At 42.8% G+C, this 12,947-nt stretch overlaps 1 protein-coding gene across 1 annotated transcript in view; it reads left to right on the top strand.

The window, feature by feature from the left end:
• The first annotated feature begins 11,529 nt into the window (after window positions 1-11,529).
• ZNF140 (zinc finger protein 140) overlaps window positions 11,530-12,947 on the top strand; it is a 21,434-nt gene continuing 20,016 nt past the window's right edge. Inside the window, exon 1 of the mRNA XM_023514961.1 lies at window positions 11,530-11,685. The gene's annotated coding sequence lies outside the window, so the exon portion shown is untranslated. The remainder of the gene's footprint in view (window positions 11,686-12,947) is intronic.

The following is a 12,947-nucleotide window of genomic DNA, read 5'->3' on the forward strand; positions in this document are numbered from 1 at the left end:
AAAATCATTCCCATGGGTCCATGGGTATGGAAGATGATGGTTCAGGGGACCACCAGTTCCAGAAGATGAACATAATCTCCTGTTTTTAGGCAATTATACGCTTCCTTCTAGTTCCTTTCTCCTTTGTTGAGAAGATATGGTTCTGAGGTTTTAGCCAAAGATGCCTTTTGGGACATTTTATTTTAGACATCCAGAGTGTAGCGGTGGGCTGGGCTCCATTCTGTAGAAGGGCATGGTCTTCTTGCTTGGGCCTTCTGAGTAACTATCTCTGGAAAAGTTTTAAAGTGGCAGCCACTATCGAAAACCTTTTCTGTTTTCAGGCAGTTGGTGAGCGAGGAAGCCTGAAGCAGGGCATAGGGAAGTCTGTGAAGGGCAGGGCAAAGTGGCTGCTGGGTGTGTTTGCTCATCCCACCCGGCCTGTGTGCCCATGCTTGTGTCATCTGTGGCCTACAGAGAGCATATTGCTTGTGGCAGGAGAACTGGGTTAAAAAGAACATTAGGACCTCTGAGTAGAGAGCCTTGTCCTACAGGTGATCTAAGGGACCAGCTTCTGTAAACTTGGGAACAATATACAGGAATACTTGTACTGAACAAGGTTTAGGCAACCAAACCCAGAAGCAAGACAGATTGGCAGAGGTGGCAATAGCCCAAGAAATTCTTTTCAAGGAGTTGTCTCTACCTCTTATAGATAGATCAACTAACCAAAGAAAGGTTAGCAGAATAATAATATTTTTTTAGGCTGGCTCATCTACTGGAGCTTGGGTGTTTTTTCTTTCTTTCTTTCTCTTTTTAATAGGAAACCTTTTTATTCTGTTGTGATAGACCCAAGGTCCATCCTCAAAATTTTACTGAGGTGTGACCTGTTAGAGGCATTTGTAGAGTCTATTTCACTTTTCTGTAAAAGTAAATCAGGGCAGGGACCTGAAAGAGACAAACTCATGCATAATGGTTAGCATCTGACCTGTTCATTTTATATATTGTTTTACTGTTTTTCAACCCATTTATCATAGGTGAAAGAAAGAGTTTTTCATATATTATTTTTAGGGACTTAAATGAAAACCTAGAACAAATGGGCTTAATAGACGTTTACAGAACACACCAACACACCATCCCAAGGCTAAGAAATATATGTTCTTCTCATAAGTCTATGGAACATGCTCCAAAACATAATCACATTGTAGGATACAAATCAAACTTCAACAAAATTAAAAGAACTGAAATTATACTTTGTATCTTCTCAGAGCACAAAGCAATTAAGGTAGAACTCAACTCCAAAAGAAATTTTCACCCCCATACATAGGCATGGAAATTAAACAATCTTATGCTGAATGAAAGGGTGCACATCAACAACTTAATGAATCATCTTAATGAAATAGTAAAGGAAGAGCAATTTAATCCCCAACCTAGTAGAAGAAAAGAAATAACCAACAATAAGTCAGAAATAGGTGAAATTGAAAACAAAAGAATCATTCAGAAAATTAATTAAACAAAAAGTCAGTTCTTTGAAAAGTTAACTAAAATCAGCTTGGTGCTGTAGCTCAGTGGTTACTGGCCACATACACTGAGGCTGGCAGGTTTGAACCTGGCCCAGGCCTGCCAAACAACAAAGACAACTGCAACAACAACAACAAATAGCCGGGGGTTGTGGCAGGTGCCTGTACTCCCAGGTACTTGGGAGGCTGAGGCAAGAGAATTGCTTCAACCCAACACTTTGAGGTTGCTGTGAGCCGTGATGCTGAGGTGAGAAAAGTAAAAAGCAGTTCAAGAGAGTCTGTCCTGGCCACCCTGTGTAGGCCTCAGCCAAGCCACAGACGTTTCCGTTGTCTGCGCATTTCTCCCCTGACATACTTGGGGCCTAGATTGTAATCTATGATGTTATGTCTCATTCTTTATTTTATGACCCTCACTCTCTGTCTTATGACCCTCACGTGCACTCCCACCCTGAAAAGTGGATAAAAGAGAGGCATGGGATTGAGTCGTGGGGCTCGGTTTTGGGAAACACACTGGTGTTCTGAGTACCCCCGGCCAAATAAACCCGCTTCCTCTAATCAACTGGTGCCTGGAGTCTTCTGTCTGCATCAGTTTCCTGCTACAATGCCACAGCACTCTGCTGAGGGTGACATAGTGAGACTCTGTCTCAAAAAAAAAAAAAAAAGATAAATAAAATTGATAAGCCTTTGGCGGGATTAGCTAGAAACAGAAAAGGAATATCTCTAATAACCTCAATCAGAAATGAAAAAGGGAAAATAGCAACAGTTACCACAGAGATCCAAGAAATTATCTTCACTATAAGAAACTCTATATACAGAAATTTGGCAATGTGGAAGAAATGGACCAATACCTGGAATCATACCATCTCCCTAGACTTAACCAAGAAGAAATAGATCTCTTGAATAGATCAATATCAAGCACTGAGATTAAAGAAACAATAAAAAAACTTCCAACAACAACAACAAGAGAAACCCTGGACCAGATGGCTTCACACCAGAATTTTATGAAACCTTCAAAGAAGAGCTTAAACCTATACTGTAGAACCTTTTCCAAAACATTGAGAAGGAAGGAATCTTCCTCAACATGTTCTATGAAGCAAATAACACTCTGGTACCAACACCAGGAAAGGAACCAACTAAAAAGGAGAACTACAGACCAATTTCACCAATGAATATAGAAGTAAAATAATGTGCGTGAATTGATCCGGCTGGAGTTGCAGAGGTAAACTAGCAGTCAGAATGTCTTAGAAGAGAAGAGGACTGCAGCTCTCCCAGGCATGCAGCGACCCTAGTTTATTTCTTACTCACTTATATACCCTAATAATTAAGCATTCTGCACGTACACACATAATCTTAAAATTACAATACAATAAAGTCGCAAAAAAACACGAGTCTTATTTATCTCTTTTTGCTTCAAAGAACAAAGTATTCTTTGAACAGACATAATCTGTAAAGAACAGACATAATCTTTAAATTAGCAGCACAATAACCTTATCTTGACTTACTGCTACTCAGGTCTCTTCCAGGAAATTTCTGACCACAGCAAGTTCTGTTTTCAGTGCCTGCCTCCCACCAGATTAGTTTTTCTAATCTCTCCAGAGGGTCTTCAAAGGAATATCCCTTACTGCGGACATTGAGACAAGTTTCAATCAAGAACAAAGTTATGGCAACCTTTAATGTGGCTTGGCTACACAATAAAATCTTAGCAACTAGGTTACAGCTATACATTAAAAAAATTATACATCACAATCAAGTAGGCTTCATCCCAGGGATTCAAGGCTGGTTTAACATGTGCAAATCCATAAATGTAATTCACCATATCAATGGAAGCAAAACCAAAGCCCAACTGATCCTCTCAGTAGATGCAGAAAAAGCATTTGTCAAAATTCAGTAGCCTTTCCTAACAAAAACACTTAAGAATATAGGCATAGGTGGCACATTTCTAAAACTGATGGAAGTCATCTACAACCCACAGCTAATATCATACTGAATGGAGTAAAACTGAAAGCTTTTCCACTTAGAACTGGAATCAGACAAGGATGTCCTCTATTGCCACTACTAGTCAACATAGTGCTGGAAGTTACAGCCACTGCAATCAGGCAAGAGAAGGATATTGAGGGTATCCAATGGGAGAAGAAGTCAAACTCCTGCTATTTGCCAATGATATGATCTTATACCTAACAAACCCAAGAGACTCAACCACAAGACTTCTTTCTGGCTGTTATCAAGATATACAGTAAAGTCTCAGGGCATAAATTAATGTCCACATATCAGTAGCCTTTGTATATGCCAGTAACAGTCAAGTTGAGAAACTAATTAAAGACAATTCCCTTCATGGATAGATTTGAATGCATAAAAATTTAATTATAGCATTCAGACACACCCAAATACAAGGGAAAACTTAAGTAATGACTTGTAAGCATATGCTGTATCTCCAACATATATATGAAAGGCATAAAATCCCACTACACAAAGAGAATTCTTACAAATGAATAATAACACAAGGATCTTAACCAAAAAATGGGCAAAGGCTATGAACAGTTATTTCACAGAAGATGAGTAAGAACTAATCAATAAATGAAATGTATTTTTTCATAAAAAGTAAAGATATTTTATCTCACTATATGTCAAAATAAAATTTTGGTAATATCTGTCATTCATTCATTCAATCAATAATCATTGAGCCCTCACCCTGTACTAAGTAGTATCAATGTTATTATGAGAATAATGATGAACAAAATAGACAGTGTTCCTAGTCCAGTAATGTAGACAATTACTAAAAACATAACCACACAAATATATGTAATTATAAACATAACCACACATTATGTAAATGCTAGTGAGTACACATGTGACGATTGGGACCTTACTCACAGATTACAATGGTATCAAAGAACACTTCTCTGAGTAAGCTGCTTGAGCTTAAATATGAAGGATGAGTTGAAATGAACTAATGAAGTTATGGTGTGAAGGTAAAGACAACTTTTAATGGCTTGGCGCCTATAGCTCAACCGGCTAAGGCGCTAGCCACGTACACCTAAGGTGGCGGGTTCAAATCCCCAGCCCGGGCCGCCAAACAACAATGACGACTGCAACCAAAAAATAGCCGGGGGTTGTGGCGGGCGCCTGTGGTCCCAGCTACTTGGGAGGCGGAGGCAGGAGAAGACTCGCTAGAGCTCAGGAGTTGGAGGTTGCTGTGAGCTGTAATGCCACGGCACTCTACCCAGGGGGACAGCTTGAGGCTCTGTCTCAAAAAAAAAAAAAAAAAAGACAACTTTTAAGGCAGAAAAAATTAACATGCTCAAGTCCTCAGATGTGTGACATTTGGGGAAACAAGATTAGCACAACCAGAAAGGAGGAAAGTCATGTAAGAAAAGCTTGAAAAGACAGGGGTAAGAATATGCAGTGGACTATGTTAAGGACTTTTGCTTTTAGTTAAGCTCAATTAAAAGCCATGAAATTGTGTAAAGCAGAGGAATATGACTAGAATTGCTTTATACAAATCAGGCTGACTTCTGTGTAAAGAAAAGATTTGGGGACATGGACATAGTGTAGTCATGGCAAGATTTCAGGTTAGAAATCATGATTTGGACAATATTAGTGTTAATGAACCCACAGGGGGCAGGGGGCTCATGTTGCTCCTGCACAGAAAGACAATTACTGAGACAACTAGGATTGAAACGGAAGAAAGGATTTGGTGCAGGAGAGATGCATCTGCCAGGAGGGGCACAGACTCCTTCGGATCCGACTCCCAGAACAATAGGGTCAAGGGGATTTTATGGAGGTGAAAATGAATAACGCACGAGGGAAGTCAACATTATTGCGTGTTTGGGCTGGAGTACTGAGCATGCAAACACAGTGAGGAGCCATGCTAGTACATATGTCCCACAAAAAAAAAAAAAAAAAAAGGTGGATAAATCCCTCCCCGTGCAGGGATTTTAGTATTATAATGGGGTAAGGGTTAATACTGGTCATTTTCTAAAGCCTTATGTGTAGGCTCAGTGGGTCCTTGGGCACTATCTGGGGTTGGGAACCACTTGTCCTTCCTGGACAGAAAGGTGGTGTAAGGGTCTATAGTTATCGCCTGGCGGCAAGGAGGTTCTGCCATTCCTGGGGGAAAAAACTCAAAAGGGAATGCATTAGTGCAACAGAAAGTTACAAACTCTTTGCCAGCAAACTTAAACTAGCCTGGGTACTTGAAACATAAGAGAACTATAAAAATAATAATTTTTTTTTTTTTTTTTTGGCTTTCGGAGTCGGTTACCTTAGTAGTGAAGGTTAAACACATATACAATCACTCTCAATGTGTTTCAAAACAAATTCATTGTCTTTGAGGATAGGGATGTGTCTGGTTTTGTGTCCCAGACTCCCTTCCCCATGTGCCCAGGACAGGGCTCTGCACCACGCTGGGACCTAGTGAGCTCCTAGTTGTTTGGACTCCCCTTTCCAGCGTTTGGGGTTGTGCGCCACACTTGCGTTTATGGAAAATCCGGGGCTGCCCTGGAGCTGCGTTCACCGGAAGAAGAGGCCCTTCCCGGTCCCCCGGCTAAGTAGAGTCTGGGCCACGCCACACGGAAATGTATTCAACTCAGGCCACTGTCCCGATGCGCTGTGAGATTCTGGCTATTATAGTCCTCTGCAGCCAAAGGTTTTAGATGCAAGCGCTGACTCCCCAGTCGGTCCTGGGAAGTGTAGTTGGATAGTGGCAGCTTTAGGCTCAGGCGCACGCCGCGGTCGGCTTTGGGAAGCCTGGTTCCCTGCAGACGGCTTCTGCGTTGCTCGGGAGTCACAGGAGGGCGGGAAACCTTCTCCCTCGCCCTAGCCCCGCACGGAGGCCGCGTGGGTTCTGGGAAGTGTAGTTCTCGGCGGTCACACTCCGCGTCTCTTGCACTCGGGGAGTGTCTCCCTCACGGAGGCCGCGGTCACCTCTGGGAAGTGTAGTTCCTTGAGGCCAGCGGCCTGTTCTGTTGGGTCCCTGAGGGGCTGGCAGGCGCAGTTCCCGGCGCCCTCGCGGCGCGGTCCTCGGGGCGGAGCCGAGGGTCTAGGCGCGTCGGACCGGAGGCAGGTAAAAGGCGCCCGCCTGGTGTAACGGGAGCGCGGCCGGATGGCGAGGGGCGGTGATCCCGGCCGGAGCCTGGAAACACTTAGCAAATAGCACCGATGGAACATGCCGTCCGGTGGCCACGGTTAAGTGAGATGGTGCTGGGGATGCAGGTTGGGGTTACGGTCCCCTGACCCAAGGTTCTGGCAGGAAAGGAACGGCTCTGGGTGCCCCGGGCACCCCAGGTTCTCTGTGTTTGTGGCGACTACGGGAACCCCCAGCTCGAGAGGACTCGGGCCCCTGTTCACTCAGGACTCCTTTCTCTCCGTCAGGTCTGCTGTTTTGCACTTTCCTGCCCTCTGCAGTCCCTTTTGTGAGCCATGTCTCAGGTGAGCTGCTGTTTCCTCTTTTCTTAATGAAGCCAGCCTTACTTTTCAGGACTCATGGATATAGGCTTGCTTTCTCTTGAAACTACCCACCTGGCAGAACCTGAGACTGCCTCCTACTTTTCCTCTTCAGGTGCTGGTGCTTGAGAAGACAAAGTTGACAGGAAGCGGGGTTTCTGACCTGGCAAGCGTATTTTACGGTTAGAGAGTAGGGTGACAGCTGTTACATCGCCTCAGCTTTTCCCTAACATTAGAATGAGGAGCGTTTTACTTTATCTCGCTCACTCTAGCTGCCCTTAATTCGGTTTTTTTTTTTTTTTGGAGGGGGGAGACAGAGTCTCAAGTTGTTGCCCTGGGTAGAGTGCTGGGGTGTCACAGCTCACAGCAACCTCAAACTCTTGGGCTTAAGCCATTCCCTTGCATCAGCCTCCCAAGCAGCTGGGAATACAGTCACCCGCCACCACGCCCGGCTATTTTTCTTATTGTAGTTGTCAATATTTGTTGGCAGGATTTGGGCTGGATTCGAATCCGGGCTGCATTCGAACCCGTCAGCTCCGCTGTGTGTGGCTGGCGCCCTAGTCGTTGAGCTACAGGCGCCGAACCCACCCTTCGTTCGTTTATTCAAACTTTTTTTGTTTTTACTCAATATTTATTTTCTTTTTCTTTCTTTCTTTTCTTTCTTTCTTTTTTTTTTTTTTTGTTTTGAGACAAAGTCTCAAGCTGTTGCCCTTGGTGGAATGCTGTGCTGTCACAGTTCACAGCAACTTCAAACCCTTGGACTGAAGCTATTCTCTTGCTTCCGCCTCCCAAGTACCTGGGACTATAGGCTCCCTCCATAACGCCTGGATATGGTAGCAGTTGTCATTGTTGTTTTAGCTGGCCCAGGCCAGGTTTGAACCCACTAGCCCCAGTGTATGTGGCCAGAGCCCTACCCACTGAACTACAGGCACCGCCCTCCATATTTATTTTCAACACCCCCATCACAGTGTGATTCATGGGCCAGCAGTATCAGCATTACTTGAAAATTTATTAGAAACGAAGATTCTTAGGCTTCTGCCTACTTGCCCTGGGGAATGAAGGCTTGTTCACTGTCTATGGTGAAAGTATTCTACGTTGTAAGCTTTCTTCACCCTTGTCTTAACAAAGAAAAGAAATGAAGATTCCTGACCCCTTCCTCAGACCTTCTGAATCAGAAATCTGGGGCTGTGGTCCAGTAGTCTGTATTTTTGCAATCTCTCTAAGTGACCCTTACACATAACCATCCTATGTCTGGGAGGGTCGGCAGTGAGCAAAACACAGAACTCACTTTTCAGACATCACATTAAATTCCTTTAGCAAGGAACACTGATTATTTTTACTCTAGCTAGGGCTAAATGTGTGGCTGGTAATTGTGCTTCAAAGAGGTAGGGAAAACAAACAAGGGTGGCCATTCCAAATTATTCCCTCATTTTTAGTTCCACTTCTTTGTCCAATCTTTTTCCTACTTGTCTCCAAATTCGGAGACTGAGTTTTATTGAGAAATTTGATTTCTACCTCTGCTGCAGATCTGATTGTTTACTGTAGGAATGAGCTTCCTTTATTAGTCAACAGTGTTTTACTGCTTATTTTTTAAATTTGAAAACTAAAATATAACTTTGCCATACATATGGGTTTGCTTATAGTTTGGGATTTTTTTTTTTTTCAAGACAGAGTCTGACTCTGTTGCCCTGGATAGAGTGCCATGGTGTCACAAGTCACAGCAACCTCAAACTCCTAGGTTCAGGTGATCTTGTTGCCTCAGCCTCCAGAATAGCTGGGACTACAGGCACCTGCTACTACTCTTGGCTAATTTTTCTATTTTTGTAGAGATGGCGTCTTGTTCTTGCTCAGGTTGTTCTCAAACTCCTAAGGTCAAGTGATCCACTTACCTCAGCCTCCCAGAGTGCTGGGATTATTGGCATGAACCACCATGCCCAGCTAGTTTGGGATCTTTTAAATTTCCATTCATGCCTTATAAGTTATGTCAATCACTCAAGTGGTGCAAAGCAAGGGGTTATTTATTATTTTCCCTTGTCTTGAGAGAAGAAGCTTTAGGTTACATTCCTTTCTGGGGAGATCCATGTATGTTATAGTTTATCTCTTTTGCTTTGTGACATTGCTAAAGTTACCACTATGTCTTACAGCTGGGCGGCGCCTGTAGCTCAGTGTGTAGGGCACTGGCCCCATATACCAAGGATGGTGGGTTTGAACCTGGCCCCAGCCAAACTGCAACAACAAAAAAATAGCCAGGCGTTATGGAGGGCACCTGTAGTCCTAGCTACTTGGGAGGCTGAGGCAAGAGAATTGCCTAAGCCCAGGAGCTAGAGGTTGCTGTGAGCTGTGACGCTATAGCACTCTACTGAGGGTGACTGAGTGAGACTCTGCCTCAAAAAAAAAAAGTTTTACAGCGATTTCTTCAGGGTAGGAGATAACTGAAAAACTTGAGATTGCATGCCCTGTTTGAACAACAAGTTATTACCCTGAAGAAATTTTAACCAAATCTATATTAATATATATAAATCTATATTAATATAGATTATTAATTAATAATTAATAATTAATTAATAGTAATAATATTATTGTTGCTTATAAATTATTAATTATAAATTAACAATTATTTATTTATTATAAATTAATTGATAATTAATATTAATTAATATAGATTAATAATATCAATAATTTATTAATAATAAATATTAATATAGACTGGTATTAAAGAAAATATAGAGTGCTTATTAAACATAATGGAATAATTATTGTTATTAATGAAATAATATCTTTTTTTTTTTGAGACAGAGCCTAAAGCTATCCCCCTGGGTAGAGTGCTGTGGCATCAGAGCTCACAGCAACCTCCAACTCCTGGGTTCAAGCCAGTCTCCTGCCTCAGCCTCCCAAGTAGCTGGGACCACAGGCGCCTGCCACAACACCCGGCTATATTTTGGTTGCAGCTGTCATTATTGTTTTGGTGGGCCTGGGCTGGATTCGAACCCACCACCTTAGGTGTATGTGGCTGGCGCCTTAGCCACTTGAGCCACAGGTACTGAGCCATGAAATAATATCTTAAGAATTTTTTTTTTTTTTTTTTGAGCCCGAGTCTCACTTTGTGACCCTTGGTAGAGTGCTGTAGTGTCGCAGCTCAGAGCAGCCTCCAACTCTTGGGCTTAAGCGATTCTCTTGCCTCAATCTCCCAAATAGCTGAGACTATACATGCCGGTCACATCGCCCATCTATCTTTTTGTTGCAGTTGTCATTGTTATGTAGCTGGCCTGGGCCAGGTTTGAACCCACCAGCCTTGGAGCATATGGCCAGTACCATAACCACTGTGCTATGGGTGGTGAGCTAGATCTTAAGAATTTTTATAACCAAAGTCAAAAATCCATGTTATGCACTCATTCAATCCTTTATCATGAATAAGATCGTAAATTGTCTCAGAACAAATCATTTATATTTTTTCTCCTTTTTTCCATTTGTATAGCAAAACACAAAAGTTAGGCTCCTAGTTATAATTACTCATAATTCTGAAAACTCCCATTGCCACTGCTGCTACACGTTGCCCTTCCTCCATAGTGAGACTGATTTTACTCCTTGATGGGTCTTTTTTTTTTAGACAGAGTTTCACTTATTAACCCTTGGTAGAGTGCTGTGGCATCATAGCTCACAGCAACCTCCAACTCCTGGGCTTAGGCGATTCTCTTGCCTCAGCCTCCCAAGTAGCTGGGACTATAGGTGCCTGCCACAACGCCCAGCTATTTTTTTGTTGCAGTTTGGCTGGGGCTGGGTTTGAACTCACCACCCTCGGTATATGGGGCCGGCGCCCTACTCACTGAGCCACAGGCGCCGCCCTATAAATCTTTGCAGGCATAGGTGCTAGTTGTGCAGATATCTATTTGTCATTTCAGGGGCCAGTGACTTTCAGAGATGTAGCCATAGACTTTTCCCAGGAGGAATGGAAATGGCTTCAGCCTGCACAGAGAGATTTGTATAGATGTGTAATGTTGGAGAACTATGGCCATCTGGTCTCACTGGGTAAGTATTGTTCCTCATGTTCTTCAAGTCAGAATTTGATTGTTAGAATGGCTATTGTAAATCTTTATTATCTGGCTGGAAGATAAGGAATTTTAAAAAAATTAGTTTTAGGGCAGTGCCTATGGTTCAGTGGGTAGGGCACTGGCCCCATATACCAAGGGTGGCAGGTTTGAACCCAGCCCTGGCCAGCTAAAACAGCAATGACAACTGCAACAACAACAACAAAAGCCTGTAGGTCAGCAGTTAGGATGCCAGCCACATACCAGAGGTGGCAGGTTCAAACCCAGCCTGGGCCTTCTAAACAACAGTGACAACTACAACAACAAAATAGCCTGGCGTTGTGGCAGGCGCCTGTAGTCCCAGCTACTCGGGAGGCTGAGGCAAGAGAATCTCTTAAACCCAAGAGTTGGAGGTTGCTGTGAGCTGTGATGCCACCGTACTCTACTGAGGGCAACAAAGTGAGACTCTTATCTCAAAAAAAAAAAAAAAAAAGTTTTAAAGATGGAGCTTGTAACTGCACCTAATCTTCAGAAATTTCTCATACTTATATCTAACATTTCTTTTCATGGTCCTTCTTTTCTTAGGATTCAAGGACTAATTTTGAATTTATTTGATTTTCTGCAAGCAGGTCTTTCCATTTCTAAGCCAGATGTGGTTTCCTTATTGGAGCAAGGGAAAGAACCTTGGCTAGAGCAAGGGGATGTGAGAAGAAATCTGTTTTCAGGTGAGTGAGTTAGCAGCTGGTAGGGAAGACTTTTAAAACCACCAAATTAAGTCAATGAGAAACAATAAACTTTTTTTTTTTTTTGAGACAGAGTCTCACCATGTTGCCCTTAGTAGAGTTCCATAGTGTCATGGCTCATGGCAACCTCAAACTCTTGGGCTTAAGTTATTCTCTTGCCTCAGCCTCCCAAGTAGCTGGGACTACAGGTGCCCAACACGATGCCTGGCTATTTTTTGGTTGTAGTTGTCATTGTTGTTTGGCAGGCCTTGCCTGGGTTCGAACCTACCAGCTCTTATACGTGGCTGGCACCTTAGCCGCTGAGCTAGAGGCCCTGAGCCGAGAAACAATAATTTTTAAAAAATTACATCTTGGTTGGAACTTTTTTCTTTAAGACACCAGAGATGTGAAGACTGTCAAGTCTTTCCCACAACTCCATGAGGGACTACTTCAAACCCAATTCTCATACTTACTCCACTTTCTTACAGGAAAGTCTTTCCATTGTTAGCACTGTCTGGTCTCTAAATTTCATTTCTTTTTGTTTTCTTCCCTTTCTTCAAATTGGCATATGTTTCTATCAAACTCTTGGGATTAAGTGATTCTCTTGTGTCAGCCTCCCAAGTAGCTGGGACTACAGGCACCTGCCACAACACCCAGCTATTTTTTTGTTATAGGTGTCATTGTTATTTAGCAGGCCCAGGTCAAGTTCGAACCCACCAGCCCCAGTGTATGTGGTCGGCTCCCTAACCACTGAGCACAGGTGCCAAGCCCACATACTTTCTTAACAATATTTACTGAAATTTTAATCTTGTCAGACTTTTTCATAAGTGCTACAGAGTCTAGAGGGCATACAAAAGTATAGTAACTATCAAGGGATTTTTGTTAGTGATATGGCATGGATAACTCGTATTAGATATGCTCAAATTCGTAGTTTAGCAATGAAAGAAAAGGGATTTTTTTTTGTTTGTTTGTTTGTTTGTTTTGAGACAGAGTCTCACTATGTCACCCTTGGTAGAGTGCCATGGCATCAGAGCTCACAGCAACCTCCAACTCTTGGGCTTAAGCAATTCTCTTGCTTCAACCTCCCAAGTAGCTGGGACTACAGGCAACAATGCTTGGCTATTTTTATTTATTTATTTTTTTGAGAGACAGAGTCTCACTTTGTTACCCTTGGTATAGTGCTGTGGCATCACAGCTCACAGCAACCTCCAGCTCTTGGGCTTAGGTGATTCTCTTGCCTCAGCCTCCCAAGTAGCTGGGACTAT

Source organism: Otolemur garnettii, unplaced genomic scaffold (genome assembly GCF_000181295.1).
Source record: "Otolemur garnettii isolate 467f Iridium unplaced genomic scaffold, OtoGar3 scaffold00062, whole genome shotgun sequence".
NCBI lineage: Eukaryota > Metazoa > Chordata > Mammalia > Primates > Galagidae > Otolemur > Otolemur garnettii.